This window comes from Melozone crissalis, unplaced genomic scaffold, assembly GCF_028551555.1.
Source record: "Melozone crissalis strain CALT ecotype California unplaced genomic scaffold, PUWL_Pcris_2 ptg000042l_1, whole genome shotgun sequence".
NCBI classification, from domain to species: Eukaryota; Metazoa; Chordata; class Aves; order Passeriformes; family Passerellidae; genus Melozone; species Melozone crissalis.
The window spans coordinates 8776510-8788696 of record NW_026535820.1 but is presented as its reverse complement, the minus strand read 5'-3'; the positions used below and the strand labels follow the sequence as shown (position 1 = coordinate 8788696).

General features: G+C 38.1%; 1 non-coding gene across 1 annotated transcript; it reads right to left on the bottom strand.

Moving 5' to 3' along the window:
• Nucleotides 1-219: 219 nt before the first annotated feature.
• Nucleotides 220-302, bottom strand: TRNAL-CAG (transfer RNA leucine (anticodon CAG)). The gene has a single exon. It is a non-coding gene; the product is annotated as a tRNA-Leu (tRNA).
• Nucleotides 303-12187: the final 11885 nt, after the last annotated feature.

Here is a 12187-nt window from a genome sequence, read left to right as displayed (position 1 = left end):
CCCAAGTCCTTCTGGGCAGGGTTGCTCAGGGTGTGTTCATCCCCAGCCTGTGCTGAGACAGGGGGCTGTCCTGAGCCAGGGGCAGCACCAGCACCTGATCTTGTTAAGCTTCACTAGATTCCCATGGTCCCGCTTCTGGAGCTTGTCCAGGTCCCTCTGGATGGCTCCTGCCCCTCAGGTGTGTCTGCTGCACCACTCAGCTGGGTGGCATAAAGAAGCTGTCAGAAGTGGGATTTGAACCCACGCCTCCAGGGGAGACTGCAACCTGAATGCAGCGCCTTAGACCGCTCGGCCATCCTGACCTGCCTGAATTGATAAAAGGTTCTGTTAGAAGGGTCTGTCATCATTTGTAATGACTTATGAAGGCAAGTTGGGATTATGAGCCTCTGATATACCAAAAATATTTCTGCAAACAGTAAGAGGAGGCTGTAAATAGTGCTCCTGTTTTCTTTAATTTTTTTTTTGTGTGTGTGTTTTTAAAATAAAATTTCTGGCCCTAGTATTATTTGAAATTCCTTATGACAACAGTTGAATCTCCTATTATTAAGACTAGACTTGCAGACATTTTAAATCAGCATTTGTAAGAATGAACTAACATTAAAGAGGGGAAAAATCTCCAGGAATGCATGCCAACATAGCAGCTTTTAAGATACTAGTATATATCTTTTTTCTTTATAATAGTACTGCTTGCTAGGGGTATAAAAAAGAACTAAAATATTTTACCAGCTGGCTTATTCTGATGACATGAGCAGATGAAAAGTTGAAGAAAATGCTAAGCAGACACGATGTACTTTTTCTCCAGCTTCTCCAGGTTAAATTCTTCATTAATTTGTTTTCTGGGTGAGATTCTTGCCATTAGTATGTAAAATAATGGAAAATTGGCATTAGCGTGTACTCATACTAAGTCTTACCTTCAATATTTGCTTTCAAATAAGTGAAGTCAGGGGTCAGATTTATGAAGAACCAAGCAAGTACGTTTGCCCCCCTGCTGCTGATACAACTGTAGTTACTAACTTCAAACAATCTGACTGTATGTTAAGAAAGTTGGACTGTCAGTTGCTGCAAAAGTTGAAATTTTTCTCATTTTCAACATCCTACTATACCATTCCTGGCACCACTTTATTCGAATGTTGACATAGCTTCCTTGCTGAATTTAGCTTGTCCAATGCAAAAGAAATAAAATCCTCCTCTGAGACCAAGACTGGGTTTTTGTCTCTCCTGTTTTGCTCATTGGTCCTCAGATAAGATGTAAAATGGGAGTCGGAAGAGATTCTGCCCCAATCTTTTGTGGGGATGTGGAAAGTGATGGTTCTCTCCCAGTTCATGTAGCCAGCACTGAACACTGCCATGGTCCTGAGCCTCTCAAGGACCAAACGCAGAGGTGGGGAGGTGTCGGTTCTTGGCTGTTTTATGGCCTGGAAAGGCTCAGAGATGGCCTTGGGCAGCCCACGCTTCTAAAGGACAAATAGAAGCTTCAGGTCTTTCTCGGACTTCAGTATTTATTGGTTGTTTATCTAAAAGATTTTCTCTCTGCCTGACAGAGGTCCGCACAGCAAGCCAGCCACGTGCACACTGCTTGCCCCGGGGGCGGTCACTTATCTTTATACTCAAAATTACGTATACAATATTTGCCTATTCTTTCCAATACCTTTTACCCTTATTGATCGGTGCACTTTTAGTAATAACCAATCCCAAAGTGCCACCATCACCACAGAAGATGGAGGCCAAGAAGAAGAAGAAGAAGGACAGGACACGCCCCAATTCCTCCATCTTACTTCTCTAGACCCCCCTGTACAGAAATCCTAAACCCTGTGTTTTACACTCTAATTAACTTATCCTTTCACCATTTACCCCAGTGAAATCCTCCCATCCTCATACAGGTGTTGTCTCCCGTGTAGGATCAAAGTCCAGCCACCAGACACTTCTGGCAACATTCCAGGACTCCTGAGCCCCCCAAGGGTGGTCTCGGTCTCTCTGCACCTCAGTCCTGAGGTGCTGAAATCCCACAGGGAGGTGAGCAATAAATTATTCCCTGGTGTGTTTTGGGGGAAAAAAATGTCTCTGGAGAGAGGGGATGTTTTTTGGTGCCTGGAAGCAACCCCACAGCAAGTTTGGCTATAAATACACTGGTAAGGTTAGTGCAAGAGCTGGTGTACACATCTGCAAGCTTCAGTCCCAGGCCTGTCTCTTAGTTTAAGAAAATAGCCCAAAACTATGTTGTCTGTTAAAAAAACTGCAAAATAGATGTTCTAGAAAATTCACCAGCATTTCAATCAACTGCTTTTATTATATATTTACTCATTTGAAGTATACCTTTCCCTGCCAGAGGCAATCAATTTGTGTCTAAGAGGAAGCTATTTCCTACACTAAAGGATGCATCCCAACTTCAAATATTATTCCCAAGGAAAGATACATGCAGATGCTTTCCTTTGGGTGTGGAGTGCTACCAGTGGATTGAAAATTTATGGTTTGTCAAGTCTGATAAGCAAGATGAAGTACTTTGAATATAAGGATTAAGTGTTAAATCATCATTGTATGAGTCTTTACAGTGAGTCAAGTGCAGTTCTCAACAATGATACTTTCCTGCACTGGAGTCTACAAAATTTTTTTAACTTCAAATATATATTTAAGTGAAAAATGGTAGATGTGAGGGTTTTTTAACCTAAGGCCTTGTGCTGCAGTTCTCATAGTTTTCCAACTTTAGTTGAAAATCACTGAAAGATTGCTCACTAACAGCCTAGCTTGATTCTGCAATTCTTGGGATAGATTTGGAAGCTGATAAACAAAGTTCCTGCCCTGTCTCAGTGAATCAGAATAAACAGTCGAAATTGATCCTTTAGTGGGTCTAAAATATGACTATGTAAATTCTTGGCCAAAATATATATTAATTATTAATAGATTTTTTGCTGCAGGGCAGTACCTTGTTTAGCAAGTCATTCTCATTCCATCAATATTTTTTCTTGCTCAACTTAAAGGAAAACCTACTACAGCTAAGCTAGGGAGTTCACTGTCTATAAAAGTAACAAAGAAATAGTTATAGTGAAACAATGGGATATAACATTGTTAAGAATTTCAAAGAATCAAAACATTAACTCATAAATGCATTAAAAAAAACCAGTGCATGCATGTGTCCAGATGTGAATGCATAATGAGTGCTAGAGGTAGATGCTAAAATACAGGAAAAGGTCAGAAAACAATACAAACAAAGAAAAACCTATGCCTAAAGTTTAAGAAATTGATGTAATTTATGTTTCAATGTTTATGTTCAAATTTATGTCTCCATGCTGATGAAAAAAATTTATTATGGCTTTATATATGACAATTTGTCTGTGGGCTTACCTGGTTATCACCAGGATATTGAGTGGAATCAGGTTTTGTCAGGAAGCTGGTGTTCCCCAACTCAACAGTGCAGGAAATCTTGCCTCAGCCTCAACTATTCAGGAACTGAAATTATATTTTATTTTGTACTGTTTTGCAGACTGAAAACCCCCCCTGTTTTGTGAGTCTCACATTGAGTGCACAAAAGGGAAAAGAGAATTTCTCATCAAGCTCCCAAATCTCAGTGAGGCAAATTAAAAGTCCAGAAAGAATCTACAGCCAGAACTTAAAAGAATAAAAGAAAATGCAGATCTTGAACTGGAAAAACACTTCCTAACTTTTCCATCAAATATTAATCATAAACCTTTTGTTTTCAGCGCTCTTCTATCAGGTAAAAAATCAGATTAGGAAATCAAATTAAAAAGTAATAAAATAGGCAACAGCTCCACTGTAGTACTGTTTACCAGAAAGCAGAATAAAATTTAATCAGCATCAGTTTCCATGCTTATTTCCCTGACCTGTTTAACACATTGATATGTCAGTGATAACTAGAATGTGTAGGCCACTCTGGAAAGAGAATAAAGAAATATTTTATGCATTCACATCACTTGGAGAATTGTTTACCTACACTAAATAAAAGCATCTTGATTTAATATTAATCCGATTGTCATTTTCTCCCTCATAGTGAACCCATTGCATTTTTCATGAGTTTATCTCAGGTTGCCAAGGTGACATCCACTTATTCACCTCCACAACCCCCACTTGATTACCTTTCTGTCTGCTAACACAGGCCTGATTCCTCCACAGTTCTGTTCCTTTTGGCTACTACTCTTTTCCCCTTTGGTATTACTGACTGTTATGTTTCCATGGAGTCAGGAAGGCTAAAAAGCATTTTATGGGAAGGGTATGAAATTCCACTGAAGTCTGTCTCAACCCCTTACTTCTGTTTTCCTATCCATGAATGGGCTTTAACTGGGCAGCCCCTGGGGAAGGGAGGTCAGTGCCAGCTCCTCTCCCTGGTGGAGTTTCTCACTTATTCTTGTAGACATGAACTGCCACCTGCAGAGCAATAGTGCCTGGTGTTGCTCCTATAATCATGAGGTGGGGTTTTTATAAACTAATATGCCAATTCATCTCAACAATTTCTCACATTCCAATAGCTGATATAAAAATGAGTCTGTGTAGTGCTTTAACCCCAGTCATTACCCGAGCCCTACTCAGCTGCTCACTCCCTCCCTCCCTCCCCAGAAGGATCAGGGAGAGTGTTGGAAGGGTAAAAGCTTCATGGGTTGAGATAAGGACACCATAATAGGGAAAGCAAAAGCCACACACACAAACAAAGCAAAACAAGGGATTAATTCAGTGCTTCCCATGGGCAGGCAGGTGTTCAGCCATCCCAAGGAAAACAGGGCTCCACCACATAACAGTGACTTGGGAAGACAAACACCCTCACTTCAAATGTCCTCCTCTTTCCCCCACTTTCTATACTGAACATGATGCCACATGGTCTGGAATATCCCTTTGATCAGCTGGGGTCACCTGTCCTGGCTGTGTCTTCTCCCACCCTCCCAAGCAACCCCAGCCCCCTCACCAGTGTGGCAGCACAAAAAGCAGCAAAGGTCTGAGCTCTGCTCAGCAGTAACAAAAGCACCACCGTACCAACCCTGTGTTCCGCACAAGTCCAAAACACAGACCCATACCAGCCACTGTGAAGGAAATTAACTCCATCCCAGCCAAAACCAGCACAGTCTTTTACTCATATTTTGGGAAAAAAACTGACTCAGGAGTAGCAAGATTGGTGTTACCAAACTTGCTTTCCAGTTTTGGAAGTTCTGCTAGGAGTTCTTGTGCATCTCATTAGCCACCATGCAGCTCCCAGGCACTGTCCAGCCTGTGCTCATTGTGAAGAGACTGGTTTACCTGCTGACAAGAATGTGTTGAATTTTTTTTCAATTTCTGTATAAAACTCTACTAAATTTTCTATCAATTTCTATAGATCTACCTGTTTATCTCATAAAGCAGTTATTAATACTACTGTTTTCAAACTAAAAGAGGATAAATTGCTTTTGAGCATTCAGTGGCATTTAACAATAAAGTATACATATGACACAGCTGGGAAACTTTTCAACCACCTCTTCATAGACAGAAATTTTCAGGGTCAAGTTTCCTTCCTTGTTTGATTGCATGAACAATCATGGGGAATGACAGACCTTTGCAATTTCTTGTGGCAAAATAAGCAGCAAACAAGTGATAACAAAGTGTTAAGAAGAGAAGTATCATGGTGTGGTTATTCTTTTTTTTCCAAAACATCTAAACTAAGCTCAAACCAAATGATTATCACTTGAGACCTTTAACATAAAAGCCTAGTTTATATTTTAATTTTAGTATCCAAATGTCTGCAAAGACAGCTATTAGTTTATGTACATGTTGGATTGTGTATAATTTTTGTGCTTAACATTAGCTTAGCTTTGTTACTCATTCAAGTTAACAAGCATTTCTTTTGGACTAGCAGTAGAATCACTGAAACAATGAAAATTAGGGGCTTTTTTTGGTATAGTTATGCTCTTAAATAACTTTTAAAAGCTCAGAATTCAAGTTTCCATATAGTGGAATTAAGCATTAATAATTATGTGTGATGAATCCTGTAATTGATATGTAAATAAACGTGTTTAACAAATGAGAGAATAATAAAGAATTTCCCAACTAACATATCTGCTATCTGGTTTTGGAAATTCTGTTTAACTTCTGCTTTTCTATCTGAAAATATATGAATTTGAGGAGGTGAAAGGCAGTAAAAAATGAAATCGTGTGTTCTGCTACAAAATGTATTATCATGTCTATGATCCTGTCTACAGAAGGATTGTTCCCTTAGACCACATTATTCAAGCTTTATTAAATGATGAGGAAGACTATCTATTAGTCTTGGAGTATACATCCAATAACCCTTTTTAAGGCTATTAGATTATTGACTACTAATTCACTTATATCCGGGATTTTGTTCCTTGGTAAATAGCTTAATCTTGTGATTCATGCTAGTATGATTTTTCAAAAACAATTACAACTTTTATATAGTCTAGATGAGCTCTGTCCACGGACTGCCAAAGTCGTGGTACAACTTCGCATCTTTGGCTTATTAACAGACATATTTCCTGACCAAATATTTGTCTTTCATTGTTTCTGATTCTTCCTGGTTCTTTCTGGTTCTTCCTGGTTCTTCCTGATTCTTCCTGTTTCGGGAAGATCTTCATGAACAAAAGCAGCAAAGAAAGAAGTTAAAATATTATATATTTATCCCACTGTATTGAGAAAACTCTTCAAATTTTGAAACTTCACAGATTGAAGTCCTCATAATTGCTAATTTGAAAATTTTCAATAAAAATTCATTATTCTTCAGTCCTTGATTTTAAATTGCAACTATCCTATTTGGAGAGGAAAAACAGTAGGGTGGGACATAGCAGATACTTGAAAAATGAATAGTTGAAGCAAACCTTGCACAACCACTATTCAAATATGGCAAGTAGCTGCTAATAAAAAAGACATTTGAAAAATACTATTTGAAATTGACATTTAACTTGATCTCCTGGTAGCAGCAGTCTAAGAAGAGTAGGAAGGAAATAGATTAAAAAAATTTAATCTTCTCATGGCTTGTTGAACAGAATTCCTTCTGAAAATGGTTTTTCTTAACACTAAAACACAATAGCAATTCACTCTTCATTATTCATTTCTTCATTAAGGTTGTCAGATTTCAGGCACGGGAAATGCAGAAGTTCTAATGGCAGAGGTGGCACAAAATGGGAGTCTGCACATGTCTCTATGTCTCTTGATCCTGGCTTCACAAAGAGGGTTTCTTGGGCTAGGAAGTTTGCCAATCCCTTTCTTTGTTCTTTCTGAAGCAAAAAGTAGCTACAAGCTGTGGTATACTCTCATCCTTTCTGGCTAAAAGTGGGATCAGTAATTGAGCTTTACATACCCCACTGGGACTAAAGCATGAATCATGGGAAAACCTGGTGTGGACTTGCAAAAGTAAGCTAGAGCTGAAACATTCCTGAGACACCTGATCCATTGAGTTTCCTCAATATATACTGACACAAAATTACCTTTACCCTGTGGAGTTCAAAATCATGTCTTTCAACAAAGATCCTAGGCAAAATTGTGTCATAAGTAAAGGGAGATTATTTTTCTTTTACCTTAAATGAAGCTAAACTTTGGTGTTATTGTCATTCACCAGATACAATCAACAAGGCACAATGTATGCCTTTATTTCTCGAATAACCTGCCCTCTACCTTTACCACACGGCTTATGTTTTCTTATGTAGGATGCATAATCACATTCTTCAAACAGTAGTTTTCAGGATCCTGTCTGTTGTCTCACATAAAGAACAATCTCCTCAGTGGGGCTTTGATGTACGAGCAGATGATAGTGTTGTTGGGCATGGAAAAGGGATTTTGCAATCATAGCTCATTTTGAATTTTAGCTGTTCATGGGAGTTTTTTTTATTAAGATCAGGCAGGAGTTTTTAATATCAGAAAAAACTGCACATGGTGCGTGCTTTCTCATGCATGATTTGGAGAGCCTGTAGAAGTGTGACATTTTCAAAAACTGATTTTAAGGGGAAAAGAGAGAGCCTTTGATTAGGAAGTTACCCACAATATGCTTACTGGAAGATGAACAAAGCAAAATTGTTTATCTGTGAGGAGAAACAGTGTTGCTTGGCTTACATTGCATTGCTGCACTTCCATTTTTGCAAAGGGAAGAAGGAAAACTACTCTTCTAAGAGTAACTCTCTTCTGTTCTTTATATGAGACTAATCTGTTTTCCTACCAAAGTTCAGAAAAACAAATTAAATAGTAAACACAATAGTTAGAGGTGGCCCATGTAGCTTCTCTGGCAGCACCATTTTTCAATAGTCCAGACTTAGAAGGAACTGTGGAAATGAATAAGTTTTCAGGGTATAGCTAGGACTATTGTGCCTTACTTTCATCAAGTTTATGAGCAAGTACAAGGTTTTTACTTCTTTCTGGTGCATTTAATATTTTTAGCAAAATATTGGCTAGAACAAAATTATTAACTTGAACCACAGGGCAATACAGAAATAAAAGGTGAAAAAATGGTAAAAAATAAAGTTTGTGCATTTAATTTTGGGCTGAATTTACTTCTTATTTAGGGCTTAGGGATGTTATTGTATATTGTCTAATATTTTATTAGGCCAAAGTCCATATTCAGGTGGAGCATATTTTTCTTGTCTTGCATTTCACTGGAGCAGTGCCTGCTGTTGACATGTGCTGATGACTTAAACCCAGAATTAAGGCTGTGGTGTTGCCATGTCAGGTTCAAGTGGCATATGCTTATGACTCTACCATGATATTAGCTTTCCCTTGTTTGTAGCTTCATATTTTATACAAGATTAATTACCCTGAGGAGTCCAAATCTCTGTGGGTTAGTTCACCAGCTGCTTCCTTTTATGATTTCACAGCAGGATCTGCGCGTGTGCTGCTTCCCCACTGCACACACACACATGCACATGTCATCCTACACTTGCTCTGGAGTCTGGACGTGGCTTATTTGGCTTCAACCAAACCCATTTAAATCACTGGGGAGATTTCTGGTCACTTGCATAGTTTTTGGGTAAGTCCTGCAGGCTCCTAGGCACACTACAGTCTGCTGAAACCCATGTCTGAAATGTAAATGGTGGGACTTAAACTTTGGAGTAACTCTGATTCCTTCAGCAGTGCCACTAGACATGTAACACAGGTTTTACACATTTTGCACTGAGGTTTTTTCTTCAGAACAGGATTTCTGGGCATATCCATTCATATTAATTCAAACCAGAGCATTAATCTTTTCCTCTTCACAAAAGATGCCTGACTGGATCTCTTCATATTGAGTTTGCAGCACTTGCAGCTTGCCCTGCCCAACAGCAAGTTGCCCTTTACTTGGCTTGCTGCTCCTTTATTTCAACAGTGCCTTGAGAAGATGCCTGCAGGCCTGGACTGTATGACTCCATTCCTTCTTAAACTTCTTTCTAAAGGAAAACCTTACACTTGTCTGCAAAGCTTGCTGCTCCAGCTGGTCAATATATATTGCAGTTTAATCTGAATTTGTTCTGCTACCCATGCATCTTAGCCAGCAGCCAGCCTGTATGTACACTGGAGAATATTCATTTCATACATTCTGCTCTCATTCTAGATCTGAAGTTCTGACAGCATGAGAAAACTGATTTAGCTGGTCCAAACCAAATCCCAGCCTATCCCAGGTACATTTGAATATTTATAGGCAAAATGTCTGTTAAGGTTCAGCTAAGTTTGTATTGTATAGAACAATTCCCACTGAAATGTGTGGGGCTATTAGTTCTAAATTATGCTTACACAAATTAGGAGAAGAAGGAGTTCTTCCAAATTTATTTTGATTCTCCTCAGAATGAGGACTCCCCAGCCAGTCCTGTCCTTACACATCTGTGGATTGCTGAAGTGCCTGGAAACACACATATCACAGCCCTGCAATGCACCTTTCCCTTGCTCTCCTTGAATTTACCAGCCTCTTCACACTGACCATGGAATTGCTGCTTAGATAAATCTGGGGCTGCCAGGACACTTTCTGTTGTTGTGGCCCATTACCTGATACTGAAGGGATCCAAAAAGTTGAAATACCTTAATTATTATGATTCAGGATCCCAGAATACAGTCCCCAAGCAGCAGACATTAAAATATTTTTAGCAATTAACATTTCAATCTAGTTTAATATTTTTATTTAGCAAAAATATTTCATAGTTACACTATAATTTTTTTTTTTCAACCAAAGGGGATTAATCTTATTCTGCTTTAACCTGCAGCCCTCAAAACAACAATAATTACAACTTGGTTGAATATGCTTTTCAAAGTAGGGAATTGTTTAGAAGCAGCAAATTATTGTTGTGAGTTTAAAAGAAAATTCTGTGGGTGTAAAGCAGATTAAAAAGAGCTGGGGAGTACCTATCAGATCTGCTGTGGATCCCTGCAGGTGTTTTCAAGGAATGTGAGAGCCTTACCCAGCTATTGCAACCCTTGTCCCCTGCCCCATTCATATCAGACCTCACAATAGTGTGGATCCTGCTCAACAGCTGCTGTTGTTTTCTTCCACATGCACATTTCCTTGTCTGATGGTAAAGAGCACTTATAATGAATGCTGATTTAGATATGAAAAGATTGTTTGGGAGTCACCTACCTGTATTCAACAGCCCAGAAAAGGAAAGCTGGAAACCCGAAACCCTGATGTACCAATACCAGCCCTAGTCAGCCCATCTTAGTGAATATTCTTTTAAAATTAATGTGTTCCTGACTTTAAATGTCTTAAACAACCCTGAGTCTCAGTCTTTTGTGTAACCATCATCTGCACCACCTTCAACACATTGCAGTAGTGAAGAACTCATTGAATTGAATATTCCATGGTTTGTACAACTGCCTGCACCATTTCTTTGCATGTTGTTCTTTCTGTGGGAAAGAATATTCTTGAATTATTTAGAGAAGATTAATCCTAAAATCCTACTTCAGAATGTCATCCTGGGAGACCGAAAACATGTTACTTGACTCCTAAAGTTTGTACAATCCACATAGAATTATAACAGTAATAGCAGTGAGGTTTATTTTTCCAAGATATTGGAATTGTGTGATTTTAAAACTTCAGCATCCTTCAGCTGTCAAACAAACTATTTTCTATGAAAACTTTATCAGGAAAAAAAACCCCTCATATTTGTATTGCATCTGGTATCTTTTGTTTTCTCTCTTTACTAAATACTGCCTTCTCCTTCCTGTTATAAATTTGTCTGAAGTGATCTAATTTTTAACAGAACAGATTGCAATGCCATATAAAAACTATTCAGGAGTAAAAAGCCCATTTAACTTCCCTGGCTTTGCTATTCTGCTTAGCAGCTTCCTACAGCATTCTTGCAAACCCAAATCTAAAATTTTGAAAACTGATCTCTTTTAATAGTGCCTACTGAGATTCCAACAGCAATACTGAACCATAAAATATAGCAAATGCCATCTGAGGATTTGGGATGTACACAAGAGATTACTTGTCCTTTCCTCCCTTCAACTATGTTCAGATATTTTTATATCAACCCACAGAAAATGCATTTTATTTCCAAGACAAAGTTAAGTTCTACTTAAGTGAAGTTCTTATGTTTCTGAAATAATAATTTCACTTAAAACTGTATGAAAACTTGTCTTTGTTTCCTCCTTTGTGGCCTATGGGTGGAAAGATACAATGGAAGAGTTAAAAAATACTCTGTTGGATCTTATAAGGAGAAAAAGATAGAGAACACCTCCTACTGACTGGATTTTTCTAGAAGGGGGAAAGAGTCTAAATTAGTACTACAGAGAACTTTCTCCAATGCAAAGAAATTTTTCTCACAAAAACTTTCTCAGAAATTCCAAGAAAATGATGCTTTCGTGACATCATCACAAAAATTGATAAATTTTTCTTTCTCCATCTCAAAATAATTTTCATTACACTGTTCTGATCAGCCTGCTATTTTTGAGAAGAATTCATGTATAGAGTCATTCATGATCATTGAAAACTGAGAACCAGTTGCAAGCAATCAAGTTACTCATGATATGAAAAGGATAACAGCTATAAATAGCAAAATTATCTGTGATTTCTGATAGATTTTTTAAATTGTCTGTCTAGGAAGGGTTGCTATCTTAAGCTAAAGTAACTTAAATATTTCAGTAATCCTGTCTTTCAAGTCTGGGTCAAAGATCAATAGTAGATTTGCCAAAAATTATATATCTGTTCTGTCAGTGAAGATTGAAGAAATATATTCTCAAAAATTATATGTTCCTGGGCTGAAAAGAAAATATAATAGAAAATAGCTTAATCACTTACTCATAT